Source organism: Montipora foliosa, chromosome 13 (assembly GCF_036669935.1).
Source record: "Montipora foliosa isolate CH-2021 chromosome 13, ASM3666993v2, whole genome shotgun sequence".
NCBI lineage: Eukaryota > Metazoa > Cnidaria > Anthozoa > Scleractinia > Acroporidae > Montipora > Montipora foliosa.
The window spans coordinates 5,719,418-5,734,417 of NC_090881.1; the positions used below are offsets into that span (position 1 = coordinate 5,719,418).

The 15,000-nt window shown below is 37.5% G+C and overlaps 1 protein-coding gene across 1 annotated transcript in view; it reads right to left on the minus strand.

The window, feature by feature from the left end:
- Nucleotides 1–12,831, minus strand: part of LOC137982846 (uncharacterized) — a 17,028-nt gene extending 4,197 nt beyond the window's left edge. Inside the window, exon 1 of the mRNA XM_068830000.1 lies at nt 12,703–12,831. The gene's annotated coding sequence lies outside the window, so the exon portion shown is untranslated. The remainder of the gene's footprint in view (nt 1–12,702) is intronic.
- Nucleotides 12,832–15,000: the final 2,169 nt, after the last annotated feature.

Sequence of the window (15,000 nt, forward strand, 5' to 3'; positions counted from 1 at the left end):
AACTGAATGTGACTCGGTTGATCTCTATACAGCAGGTGAAAAATCACTAAATGCTCATGAAGAAACTTTAAAAAAATAATAAAGTAAAACCAGTCAATGTTTCCAATAATGCTGTTCTTCAGTTCACATTTTCCCATCCTGCCCCCCACCGTGCCTTTCGAAAGGGCGTCACATTTCGTTTTAATATACCGACCACCAAGTAGAAAATGTAGACTGATTTTTTTTCCTTCCATCACCCTTCCTCCGACCCTCTTGAATAAAGCTGCTTTACATTTTTTAAACTGTGTGTAGTTAGTCCATTTGTGTAAAAAAGTGAGGAGTGGTCCGACAAAGAATACTAAAAAAACGAACAAACAAACAGAGAAGAGAACTTGTGAATAGAAAGTAGAAAAGACGTCAGAGCCTGGATAAATAGTATAGGGCTTTTATGTTTACTTTGTTACAAATAGTCAAACGTCAGACTCGTTATATTTACCTGGAAGTTAAAAGTTACGTTAACGCATAGTGTGATTGCGAAAGACTTTGCTTTTGTTATTCCTCTATCTGGCACTTGTTTCAGCCAATCATAATTGTTTTTTTCAAGGCGTTTCGAAGGGGGCAATCTTAGCTGTGAGCTGTGCGTATAGGTAGGCTGAGCATTGTTCCCCAAAATCATCTTACAAGTGCAGTGGAACCTCTATTAAGAGGCCACCCTCTATAAAGCGGACAGTTATCAAAGTCCCGAAATAAATGTAGAATAATATTGTAAATCAAACCTCTTTTAAGCGCCCGCAGCAACCTTTTGGCCGTTCCGATGAGAGTTCTTCTATGGTTTTCACCTCTAGCGATCGGCCACCAAGACTTTAACACACTTAGTTTTGCTTTTCAGCGACAGATTTCCTTGCTTTTTTTTTTTCTTTTTAACTAATTATGGAGCCGTAATGCAACATTTCAGTTACAGACATTGCCTCTTTTTCATGTTATAAAATCAATTCAGTTTACGCCATAGTTTAGATTGTTCATGTTAAGTTGGGAGAACCTAATCTCAACATTTTGAGGAGAATTTTTTTTTCTAACAGTACTGTATTTTTCTTCCGTATTAACGCCTCAGGGAACTAATGAACATAAAATTGTTCGAAGTGAATGTGGTACATTAAAAAGAATATTTATCGTCTAGGCTGGATCATTTTTTTTTTTCGCTGTTTATAGACGCAGATATTTATGGACGCAGCAGTATTTTGTTTTCGAAGAAATGAACTACAGTACTAAAACCACTTGTTGACTTCGACCCAAGAGTCGTTAAATCCTGATGTGGGCGGAAGATTATTCTGCTTTGAGAGATCACGTGTTTCCGCGTTAATTAAACGCTTTTGTAATGATATACCCTTTCGATAATTATCGACGAATTTGAACAGTTTTCAAATTAAATTAATTCTTCTAGTGATTTATTTGTTGCATCAAAGATCAAATTTACCTTGATTTACCTATTCCTGGTTACTTAGGTGAACAGCTGGGTAGATAGGCTCGTTATGCTTGACGTGTGGGTCTCTGTATGTGTACGGTACGATTTTTCGACCGGATTTTGGCACCCTATACTTCTCAGATAATAGGAAGATGTGGTCACTGACTGTGAAACCGCATCTGACAACACCGTTTTGCCTTTGTTTAGCCTGTGCATTCGAGCAGTCAAGCATGCTCTCCATTTATCTCGAACCACTGGGAACCCGCTCGTAGGCTAGTCTTCGAAGAATAAAACTGTCCATAACCGTTTGTCAATTGTTGCAAAAAAGGAACATTTTTTTCCTTTCTTCCATTCTTTCTACATTGGAAATCAATATTGTTGACACAACCCAGTAACCTCTTTACTGACACCCATTGAATTCATTAAGGGTGGACCATTCCTGTACTTTGGCATATCACGAAAAAGTGGTATAGCTTCAAGGTTAAAAGAACTCCAGCAAAAGAGAGACCAAAGAAAAATAATACAATTTGTCAAACTGCAAAACTCGGAGATCCGTAAACACTGGTATAATTACTTAGAGTATCTTATTGTGGGTTTTACTTTGCTTTGTCACTACACATACAATTAACATTGTAGAAATATTGTTATTTTTGGACCTCGCGGTTATTCGAGTTTCACCGTAATCATGCATGACACGAATTTCAATGAAAACAAAAGAAATTATTCCAAGCAATCGCAAACCGAATAATTCATTTTGGGTTGACGTATATTCCCATAAATGATGTCAACGCATTTCATGCCAAAAATGTGAAACATCTGATTTTGTGTAACTGTCACAGAGGACTGAAAATCAGGAAAAACACCAGAATCATTGTCAAGACCCTTATTATACTACGGACGCATTATCCGTCTGAAAGAACTTGGGAAAGACCTCCTCAGTAACATGACCTAAAATGCGTCTATTCTAACTAACAAACGACTGAGATAATTAGAGATTCGAAAAATGGAAGAGATAAAATAGGATAAAAGGCTAAAAAGTAGATAGGTTGCTCTTGAGATTTTCAATAAACACGAATTTCGTAGCAAACAAACACTGAACTGCGTTATACATTAATAATTCTTACCAATAAGTAGCTTAAAGTCTTTTCTTAAAAGTATACGTAGGTAAGAGAGTTGACAGAAACAACATCGGAATTAGGAGAATTGTAAAACTTATGACCTTGATAAAAAGCGCGGAGAATTGTTAAGTATTAGTTCTGCAGTAACGTAATTGGAAGGTCTTACAATGTCTTGAATAATAAGAGAGTATTTGAATTTTCATTAAAACAATTTTGTTTGCTAACAGTGAACTCCAGGGACCGAGATTTGATAGGAGTACATACATTTGCCCAGTTTCAAGGTATATATGTTGCAGGTGGAACCCGGTTTCAGGTGGAATTCGTTTTTACAAGTTAAATTGGTGATATTCATTTTACCTACTAGGTTGAATATGCACTCAGATGAAGTGAGGAACCTTGTTTGGAACCTTAACTTCGAGAAAAATAGGTTCAGGTTAGGATAAGTTTTGGTTATTATACATCGATATCTATTCTAACTTTTCAGTATAGAAAAGTAAATAATGAAAAGAACTCGTTTGGGTTGATCATGTTCGTCGCTTAAGACAAAGGGCTGTAGATCTTGAACCCACAGGTAGGTGCATAGTTCTTTGATCTATGATAATTTTGTAGTATTGAGACTCAATGGACAAGTATATGAATACTAAAACCGATAACCGATGAGAACGCTGCTTAGAAGATGCGGGAGCAAAAGAGATGAGTTGTATGATAGACGTGGACAGGTATTGCCATGCATATGACTTGCTTTACATCAGAGGCTCTCTTGAAAGTCGCCTGTAGATAGTCACTATGAAAAATGTACCTAAGTTCTACTTTCGTAAGTACTCCCTGCCGTGTACCTCAAGGATAACTCCTTGGACCAATTTCCTTTGATTATCTCATTTGTCCTTTCCTAACCTATGACACACTACCTAGTGTAATAGATATTTCAACACACTTCATTTCTTCGGCTGCTAAATATTAATTTTTTTACTCAAGTAACGGAAATCGAAGTGCAGCAGATAAGTGACAAATTACGGTTATTAAACATTTCTATTCAAAATAACTTAAAATCATGTTTCTTAAAAAATTCTAAGTCTTACAAATGAACAATTTGCTTATTCAATTAATTCTTCTCATGATTTATTTATTGTAACAAGGATCAAATTGATTTACCTATTCCGGGTTAGTTGCAGATAGGCTCTTTGTGCTTGACGTGTGGGTCTCCCTAGTGCAATCGGGCTTTGCTTTGGCATCCTTTTCCTTTTGCGTTATAGACTTATTTTTAAAGGAGGCCAATACCCATTGTATCTTTTCGTTTTTCTTTTATCGCTTGAGTATGTTTAGGATTCAAAGTTACTTTTGGGGCACGAATCTCGAGCCATTGCAATGACAAATTCCAACACGTACTCGGATCCATTAATTTCATGGGTGTTAGTAAAGAGGTTACTACGGTTTGTGAACAATATCTACTTTCAACATAAAACGGGTGGAAGAAAAAAAAAAATAAATCCTGTTTCTTTTTTTGCAATAATTGTGAATAATTATTGGCACTTTTATCCAACGAAGACTAGCCTGTGAGCAGGCTCTCAGTGGTTCGAGGTAAATGAAGGGTCTGTGTTGTCATCTGCGATTTCACAATTAGTTTCCACGTCATCCCAATACAATTACAAGACGATTTGCTCTTTTAGAGATATAGATCTTTAAAGACTAAAATCAGTAAGATTAAAATTTGTTCCACTAAAAGTGCAGACAGAAAAGTATAAAATAGAAAAAAGTATAGTTTATCTGCTGAATACCCCGCCACTTATTTGCAAAATAACAACATCGAATTCGTTCTTAAAGTCACCTATAGGAATGAAGTACAGTCGGTAAGTAGGTTCAAGTTTTTTATCAAAAAGATTCCTGTTTTAAAACTAAATTTGTTTTTTTTTTTTAATTCTTTTACAAGCGCTTGTGGAGCCAGTAGATGCGATTCATTCACTAGCTTTCTCTTCCTTTGTTTGGATCAAGAATTGGACCAAGACTTGTTTGTTGGAATTTTTTCCATGATCACTAAACAAAAAAGTGTGCGATAAGCCATAATACGACTCTTTCCTTAATGCCTACCTATCTCCTTTGCTCCTGGATTTCCAATGGGTGCTTTGTTTTTCAACGAATGAACTACGGTATTAATAGCTCTTCTCGACTTCGTCCCAAGGGTCTTTAAGTCATGATGTGGGCGGAACATTCTTCTACTTTGACAGATCATGTGTTTCCGCGTTAATTAAACGCTTTTGATTTATCGATACAAATTAAACAAAATTACAGGACGCAGAAATTAAGCACGTTTAGGGAACATTTGTATTGTAGCGAAAAAGCGACAGCGACAGCGACAATTGCATTGCAGCGAAAAAACAACAGCGACATTTGTCTCTAGCCAAATAGGCGACAGATGGGCTGGAAAATAAGCGACAAAGCGACATCCTCATTACTATGGACGATTTTTAGTACTCAGGGTAGATACTAGAAGAATTTCTAATGCTATACCCTCTCGATAATTATAGACGAATATCAACGATTTAACCGAGCAACAAATAATATCACAAACCGCGCGATCGGTAATCAGAATTCGAAGGACCTACATGCAACGTGTTTTAGCGCTAAAGCAGAAACTTGTTTAATAGTTTTCTTTCTCGTTGATCGAATTACGCGTGTGATTTCTTGTTTCTTTTAGGTTACTGACTTATTGACTTCTCTCCCCTGCCTCACTTAAAACTGACGTTTTAAAGGAACTCGATTGGAAACATTTTAAAATTGTAAGTGTTAATAATGATCTCCAAAGGTACGTAGTAAAATTTGAACAATTTTCTTATTAAATGAATTCTTCTAGTGATTCATTTGTTGCATCAAAGATCAAATTGATTTACCTATTCGAGGTTACTTAGGTAAACATTTGGGCAGATAAGCTCGTTATGCTTGATGTGTGGGTCTCTGTATGTGTGTACGGTACCTCTTAGATAATAGGAAGACGTGGCCACTGACTGTGAAACCGCATCTGACAACACCTGTTTTGCCTTTGTTTCGCTTGAGTATTCCAATAGTCGAGCATGCTTTTTATGTACCTCGAACCACTGGGAGCCCGCTCGCAGGCTAGTCTTCTAAGAATAAAACCCTGAATAATCGTTTGTTGCCAATTGTTGGAAAAAAGGAACAGATTTTCTTTTCCTTTCTTCCATTCTTTCTACATTGGAATAGCTATAATATTGACACAACCCAGTAACCTCTTTACTGACACCCATTGAATTCATTAAGGGTGGACCATTCTTGTATTTTGGCATATCACGAAAATGTGGTATGGGGATCCGTAAACACCCGTATGATTATTTGGAGTATCTTAAAGTGGGTTTTACTTTGCTTTATTACTATACATACAATTAACATTGCAGAAATATTGTTACTTTTGGACTTCACGGTTATCCGAGTTTCACCGTGATCATGCATGACACGAATTTTAATGAAGTGTTGTAAAAAAACCGAAAACGAAAGCAATTATTCTGACAAATGGTAAACCGAATATTATTTATTTTTGGTTGACGTATATTCCCATCTCCCAAAATTAATGTCAACGCAATTCATGGCCAAAATGTGAAACAATCTGATTTTGTGTAACTGTCACAGAGGACTGAAAATCAGGAAAAACACCAGAATCACTGTCACGTCCGTCTTTTTACTGGGGACGCATTATCCGTCTGAACGAACTTGGGAAAGACCTCCTCAATAACATGACCTAAATTGCATCTATTCTAACTAACAAACGAGTGAGATAAATCGAGATTCAAAAACTGGAAGAGATGAAATAGGATAAAAGGCTAAAAATTAGATAGATTGCTCTTAAGATCTTTAACAAACATGAATTTCATAGGAAATAATAAACACTGAACTGCGTTATACATTAATAATTCTTAGAAATAAATAGCTTGAAGTCTTTTCTTAAAAGTATGCGTAGGCAAAAGAAATGGCAGAAACAACATCGGAATTAGGAGGGTTATAAAAACTTATGACCTTGATAAAAAGCGCGGAGAATTCTTTAGTATTAGTTCTGCAGTAAGGTAATTGGAAGGTCTTACACTTTCTTGGATAATAAGAATGTATTTCAATTTTTCAGTAACACAATATTGTTTGCTAACAGTGAACGGCAAGGGCCGAGATTTGATTGGAATACACACATTTGCCCAGTTTCAAGGTATATGTTTTGCAGGTGAAACCCGGTTTCAGGTTAAATTAGTGATATTCATTTTACGTAGGTTGATATATGCACTCAGATGAAGTGAGGAAACTTGTTTGGATCCTAAATGAAACTTCGAGAAAAAATAGGTTCAGGTTAGGATAAGTTTTGGTTATTACACATCGATATCAATTCTGACTTTTCAGTATACAAAAGTATATAATGAAAAGAACTCGGTTGGGTTGATCATGTTCGTCGCTGAAGTGTAGCGGTGAAGAGACAAGGCTATAGATCTCGAGTCACAGGTAAGTGTATAGTACAGTTCTTTGATATCTGATAATTTTGCAGTTTTGGGACTGAATAGACAAGTGTATTAGTTTTATGATAGACGTGGACAGGTATTGCCATGCATATGACTTTCTTTACATCAGAAGCTATCGCGAAAGTCGCCCGTAGATAGTCACTATGAAAAATGCACCTAAGTTCCAGTTTCGTAAGTATTTACTGCCGTGTACCTCAAGGATAGCTCCTTGGACCGATTCCTTTTGATTCTCTCATTTCTCCTTTCCTAACCTATGACACACTACCTGGTGTAATAGATATATGAACACACTTCATTTCTTCGGTTGCTAAATATTAACTTTTTTACTCAAGTAACGGAAATCGACAAATAGAGTACCAGAAGTGCTGCAGATAAGTGACAAATTACGGTTACTAAAAATTTCTATTCAAAATAACTTAAAATCGTGTTTCTTGAAGAAATTCTAATTATAAGTGTTACAAATGAACAATATTCTTGTTCGACAAATTCTTCTCGTGATTTATTTATTGTAACAAGGATCAAATTGATTTACCTATTTCGGGTTAGTTGCAGATAGGCTCTTTGTGCTTGACGTGTGGGTCTCTCTAAGTGTAATCGGGCTTTGCTTTGGCATCCTTTTCCTTTTGGGTTATAGACTTAGTTTTAAAAAGAAGGCCAACACTCATTGTATCTTTTCGCTTTTCTTTTATCAATTGAATGTGTTAAGGATTCAAAGTTACTTTTGTGGCATCAATCTCAAACCATTGTGGTGACAAATTCCAACACGTACTCGGAACCATTAATTCCATGGGTGTCAGTGAAGAGGTCACTACGGTGTGTGAACAACATCTACTTTCAACATAAAACGGGTGGAAGAAAGGAAAATAAATCCTGTTTCCTTTTTTTTTTTCCTTTTTTGCAAAAATTGTGGATAATAATTGGCACTTTTATTCAAGACTAGCCTGTGAGCAGGCTCTCAGTGGTTCGAGGTAAATGAAGGGTCTGTGTTGTCATCTGCGGTTTCACAATTAGTTTCCACGTCATCCCAATACAATTACAAGACGATTTGCTCTTTTAGAGATATAGATCTTTAAAGACTAAAATCAGTAAGATTAAAATTTGTTCCACCAAAAGTGCAGACAGAAAAGTATAAAATAGAAAAAAGTATAGTTTATCTGCTGAATACCCCGCCACTTATTTGCAAAATAACAACATTGAATTCGTTCTTAAAGTCACCTATAGGAATGAAGTACAGTCGGTAAGTAGGTTCAAGTTTTTTATCAAAAAGATTCCTGTTTTAAAACTGCATTTGTTTTTTTTTTAATTCTTTTAGAAGCGCTTGTGGAGCCAGTAGATGCGATTCATTCACTAGCTTTCTCTTCCTTTGTTTGGATCAAGAAATGGACCAAGACTTGTTTGTTGGATTTTTTTCCATGATCACTAAACAAAAAGTGTGCGATAAACCATAATACGACTCTTTCCTTAATACCTACCTATCTCCTTTGCTCGGGGATTCTCAATGGGTGCTTTGTGATTTCAACAAATGATCTACGGTATTAATAGCTCTTCTCGACTTCGTCCCAAGGGTCTTTAAGTCATGATGTGGGCGGAACATTCTTCTACTTTGACAGATCACGTGTTTCCGCGTTAATTAAACACTTTTGTAATGCTATACCCTCTCGATAATTATAGACGAATATCAACGATTTAACCGAGCAACAAATAATATCATAAACCGCGCGATCGGTAATCAGAATTCGAAGGACCTACATGCAACGTGTTTTAGCGCTAAAGCAGAAACTTGTTTAATAGTTTTCTTTCTCGTTGATCGACTTACGGGTGTGATTTTTCGTTTCTTTTGGGTTACTGACTTATTCACTTCTCTCCCCTGCCTCACTTAAAACTGACGTTTTCAAGGAACTCGATTGGAAATAACTTAAAATTGTAAGTGTTAATATTGATCTCCAAAATTTGAACAATTTCCTTATTATATGAATTCTTCTAGTGATGTATTTGTTGCATCAAAGGTCGAATTGATTTTCGTATTCGAGGTTACTTAGGTAAACATTTGGGCAGACAAGCTCATTATGCTTGACGTGTGGGTCTTTGTATGTGTGTACGGTACAGTATTTCGACCGGCTTTTGGCACCCAATACCTCTTAGATAATAGGAAGGCGTGACCACTGACTGTGAAACCGCATCTGACAACACCTTTTTTGCCTTTGTTTAGCTTGCGCATTCGAGCAATCGAGCATGCTTTTCATGTACCTCGAACCACTGGGAGCCCGCTCGCAGGCTGGTCTTCTAAGAATAAAACCCGGAATAACCGTTTGTCAATTGTTGGAAAAAAGGAACAGATTTTCTATTCCTTTCTTCCATTCTTTCTACATTGGAACAGCAACATTGTTGACACAAGCCAGTAACCTCTTTACTGACACCCATTGAATTCATTAAGGGTGGACCATTCTTGTAGTTTGGCATATCACGAAAATGTGGTATGGAGATCCGTAAACACCCGTTTGATTATTTGGAGTAAATACGTGAAATAAGCATAAGCGTAAAGCGCAAGAAAGGAAACTTTTTCCTTTCCTTGGTCGTATGCTTATCTTACGGTTGTGTTTATTTCAAAAGTGGGAACCGGCGTGAGTTTGCGCAAGCACGACGATTCGCCAGCTTCGCACACCATCTTGAATCTTACTAGATCTTCTCGGACGTTATTACAACGCTTGCGTATGTGTACACGGCGCAAGTGTATCCTTGTGCTTACGCTTGTGCTTATCGCTTTAGTGGCCGGTTCGTATGTTGTGTCATGAGCGTTTTAACACATTTTTATTAAGCCTCTTGTGGACTGCAGGCTGACCTCTCGTTGCGACCAATTTTTACCACTTTTCTAAATTGTAATGACACAGAATTTCACAATTTTTGTCTTCGTTCCTGTCACGTTTCATTTTACATCATTCAGATCTGCATGATTCACGCGAAACATACATTTTCGGTTTAGATTTCTTTTTGCCCGATTAAGAGATTGTCGATGCTGGAATCGCGATCAATCTTACGGCTGAAACCAAGCACCGTGATATTTTAATGCTTTTTAATGTGGCCTCAAGTCCCAAGCACCCGTTAAGCTGAATGAAATGTTTAAAGCGTTTGCCCATCCCACCGTTCAACATCATTCAACAACCTTTCAACAGCCTTCAACAAAATCGAATGGATGTTGAAGCAAATATTGAAGCCGTTTGCTAGGGCCTTTACAAAGTTGCGTGAAACGCTTCGACAAATAGCTCAGAAACGATGTGCCGTTATTGGCCTTTTTCATCGAACGTTTCCAATTTATTATTATTTTTTGTTGCGTGACAATAAAAATGATCTATTGCACGTAAAATTTTCAGTGGTCGAGAAACTATCGTTATGAAAGATGTGGTGAATCAATTCCCACAGTTCAGCTTCCAGTATTCAAATAACAGAATATTCTACTCGTTGTACGTTGTATTCTACTCGTTGTACTGAAAACAACTATCAGTTTTACAGCTTCCAACTCAAATACGTTTTCAGAGATGTATCCAGAGTGCGTCATTCCGTCCTGGGACGCACTCGTTTCCCTTTTGGACGCATAAAATATGAAACAAAGGGTCCAATTGGACGCAGAAAAAAAATCGAATGTTTATGCAAATTGCGAACGCCAGGAAAGAACACTCGAACGGAGTATTCACAAGGAAATTGAACGGTTTTTTCCGATTGGTCACGACCCAAAGAGCAAGTTGAACTTTCGACTCGCACGTGATCAGGTTGTGCACGTTAAAACCACAGTTTGCCTTCAGCTAAAAATAGCCCAGTTTCCTAGCTTGTTGATTGATGAGGAGTTTTCGAGTACTTTTATTTCGGCCAATTTTCGGGATTTGTTTATTTCTCTTTTGAGCCATTGATAGGTTTCCAAGACATCAAAATAAAACTTTTTTTTTGCTCCGAAAGAACTCATATCATTCAATCCTGCAAACATGTATTAACATCATTTGTCTACATTGGTTCGTGCATGGCAATTAACCTTTTTTTCTGGGAAAACTTTTCTTTTTTTTTTTTTCGGGAAAACTTGTTTGCGAACCTTCCTTTACGTCTTCCTAATACTCTGAGTTTTGTTGAAAGGATATATGAACGATTATCAGCATTCTTCTTCAGTCTTGAGAACAATCGGCGGTTGCAGCCGTTTTCCCATGGATGGCTAATAAATGTTGATTCAGTCCAAAGTGTAAAGCCTTTTATTTCATTTCAAGACCACTTAACTTTCTTTAAACAAACTCTGATGCTGGAGGCCTCAAACATTTCCAAGAAAAGGCATTCAAATCATATCTAATCAAACCATCAAACTCTGAAGCAAAAAATATGAACAACGTTTTGCCCAATTCATGGCTCTTTGACGGGATTTAATAAAACACTGAAGTGATATGGCTTTTTATTGCCTGTTTCAAGATTCTCCGTTTCTTCTCGCCATTTCAATTGTTTTGTTTTTCCCTTAGTCCCTTTAGTTCTGCTTTTGCACCTTTAATCTGGTAGTTTCATGTTTTCTAATCACTTTTAATTTGACAGGTTCTAGTAAAATCCAATTTACCTTGATTTAATAAAAACACTCTGATTTATTTCTTTTGTTAAGCCCGGTTCTGCTTCAAACGCCCGCTAAGCGAACCACCCGCACCGAGTGATGTTCTTTAAGCTCGGACAAACTATTTCCCCTTAAGTTTTAACTCAGTGTTCTTGTGGACTTGCAGAGAAAGGATAACATTTGTTTTTCGGTCGACGATGCCATCTTTGTTAGGCCCAGCAAGCAATGGCTTCAGAAGGCGAGATATGTGCAGAACTCTGTGTCAACCGTTTATCGGCGGCAGAGTTTTCCAAACTAATGTCTTTTTGAGCTTACTGTGTTAATGTCTTGTTTCGAAAATGAGAGAATTCATTGTCATCGTCATCAGTTATATCCCACAAAGAAATGCAGGCTGGCCTATAACCAAGCGATCGTTCACATCACATTTTGGATTTGATCACATACAGCCGCAGAGGCTCTCTACAGTTTCATCGAATTTCATGCAACCTGACATCTTCTTACGGAAGCCAAGGAAACTAAAGACCTCAGTTCACCTGAACGTCGAGCAAACTAAGAATTTTTAACATTCCCCGAAGCAGCCAGCTTCAAACCCGCGTATCTAGAAAGCCCCAATTTAATTAAACAAACTGTGATGTTGGAGGACACAAACATTTCCAAGAATCAAATCATCAAACTCCGAAGCAAATAATATATAAACTTCTTGCCCAGTTTATGGCTCTTTGACGGGATTTAATAAAACACTGAAGTAATGTGGCTTTATATTGCCGTTATCAAGATTCTTCGTTTCTTCTCGCCGTTTCAATTGTTTTGTTTTTCTCTTAGTCCTTTCACCGAAGCAGCCAGCTCCAGACCCGCGTGTCTAGAAAGCCCCAAGTTAAGATTTTTTAGGTTTTTCGAGTGTAAAAATTCAATCTGCTTAATAAAGGAGGACGTACTAAGCATAAAACCTCGAAACAACTTTGGAAAGCACGTTGAAGGCGCCCAGTTTAGCTCTTGAAAACAGGTCAAAACAGGAAGGTAAAAAGGTTTACAAGTGGGTTTTTTGGCCCATAAAAGAAAAGTCACCTGTAGTTGTGCTCTTTTCTTGCAAAGCTTCTGGTCAACCTCAGTTGCTTTTGGTTTCGATACCGTGACTCCCGCCAGCTGCAGAACAACTATCAATTTTTATACCTTTCAACTCAAATACATTTTTTCCGATTGGTCACGACCCAAAGAGCAAGTTGAACTTTCGACTCGCACGTGATCAGGTTGTGCACGTTAAAACCACAGTTTGCCTTCAGCTAAAAATAGCCCAGTTTCCTAGCTTGTTGATTGAGGAGTTTTCGAGTCTTTTTATTTCGGCCAATTTTCGGGATTTGTTTATTTTTCTTTTGAGCCATTGCTAGGTTTCCAAGATATCGAAATAATACTTTTTTTTTCCTCCGAAAGAACTGATATCATTCAATCCTGCAAACATGTATTAACATCATTTGTCTCTATTGGTTCGTGCATGACAATTAACCTTTTTTTCTGGGAAAACCTTTCTTTTTTTTTCTTTTTTCTTCGGGAAAACTTGTTTGCGAACCTTCATTTACGTCTTCCTAATACTCTGAGTTTTGTTGAAAGGATATATGAACGATTATCAGCATTCTTCTTCAGTCTTGAGAACAATCGGCGGTTGCAGCCGTTTTCCCATGGATGGCTAATAAATGTTGATTCAGTCCAAAGTGTAAAGCCTTTTATTTCATTTCAAGACCACTTAACTTTCTTTAAACAAACTCTGATGCTGGAGGCCTCAAACATTTCCAAGAAAAGGCATTCAAATCATATCTAATCAAACCATCAAACTCTGAAGCAAAAAATATGAACAACGTTTTGCCCAATTCATGGCTCTTTGACGGGATTTAATAAAACACTGAAGTGATATGGCCTTTTATTGCCTGTTTCAAGATTCTCCGTTTCTTCTCGCCATTTCAATTGTTTTGTTTTTCCCTTAGTCCTTTCAGTTCTGCTTTTGCACCTTTAATCAGGTAGTTTCATGTTTTCTAATCACTTTTAATTTGACAGGTTCTAGTAAAATCCAATTTACCTTGATTTAATAAAAACACTGAAGAGAAATGCTTTATAAAATCCCTAAAGGCTGTAAGAACTTTTCGAATATACTGATTTAATTCTTTTGTTAAGCCCGGTTCTGCTTCAAACGCCCGCTTAGCGAGCCACCCGCACCGATTGATGTTATTTAAGCTCGGACAAACTATTTCCCCTTAAGTTTTAACTCAGTGTTCTTGTGGACTTGCAGAGAAAGGATAACATTTGTTTTTCGGTCGACGATGCCATCTTTGTTAGGCCCAGCAAGCAATGGCTTCAGAAAGCGAGATATGTGCAGAAACTCTGTGTCAACCGTTCATCGGCGGCAGAGTTTTCCAAACTAATGTCTTTTTCAGCTTACTGTGTTAATCTCTCCGTTTCGAAAATGAAAGAATTCATTGCCATCGTCATCAGTTACATCCCACAAAAAAATGCAAGCTGGCCTATAACCAAGCGATCGTTCACATCGCATTTTGGTTTTGATTACATACAGCCGCAGAGGCTCTCTGCAGTTTCATCGAATTTCATGCAACCTGACATCTTCTTACGGAAGCCAAGGAAACTAAAGACCTCAGTTCACCTGAACGTCGAGCAAACTTAGAATTTTTTACATTCCCCGAAGCAGCCAGCTTCAAACCCGCGTGTCTAGAAATGTTGGAGGACTCAAACATTTCCAAGAATCAAATCATCAAACTCCGAAGCAAATAATATATACAACTTCTTGCCCAATTCATGGCTCTTTGACGGGATTTAATAAAACACTGAAGTAATATGGCTTTATATTGCCTTTATCAAGATTCTTCGTTTCTTCTCGCCGTTTCAATTGTTTTGTTTTTCTCTTAGTCCTTTCACCGAAGCAGCCAGCTCCAGACCCGCGTGTCTAGAAAGCCCCAAGTTAAGATTTTTTAGGTTTTTCGGGTGTAAAAATTCAATCTGCTTAATTAAGGAGGACGTACTATGCATGACACCTCGAAACAACCTTGGAAAGCACTTTGAAGGCGCCCAGTTTAGCTTTTGAAAACAGGTCAAAACAGGAAGGTAAAAAGGTTTACAAGTGGGTTTTTTGGCCTTAAAAGAAAAGTCACGTGTAGTTGTGCTCTTTTCGTACAAAGCTTCTGGTCAATCTCAGTTGCTTTTGGTTTCGATACCGTGACTTCCACCAGCTGCAGAACAACTATCAATTTTTATACCTTCCAACTCAAATGCGTTTTCCGATTGGTCACGACAACTTGAACTTTCGACTCGCACGGCCACGTGATGAGGTTGTGCATGTTGAAACCGCGACTTTGTCTTCGG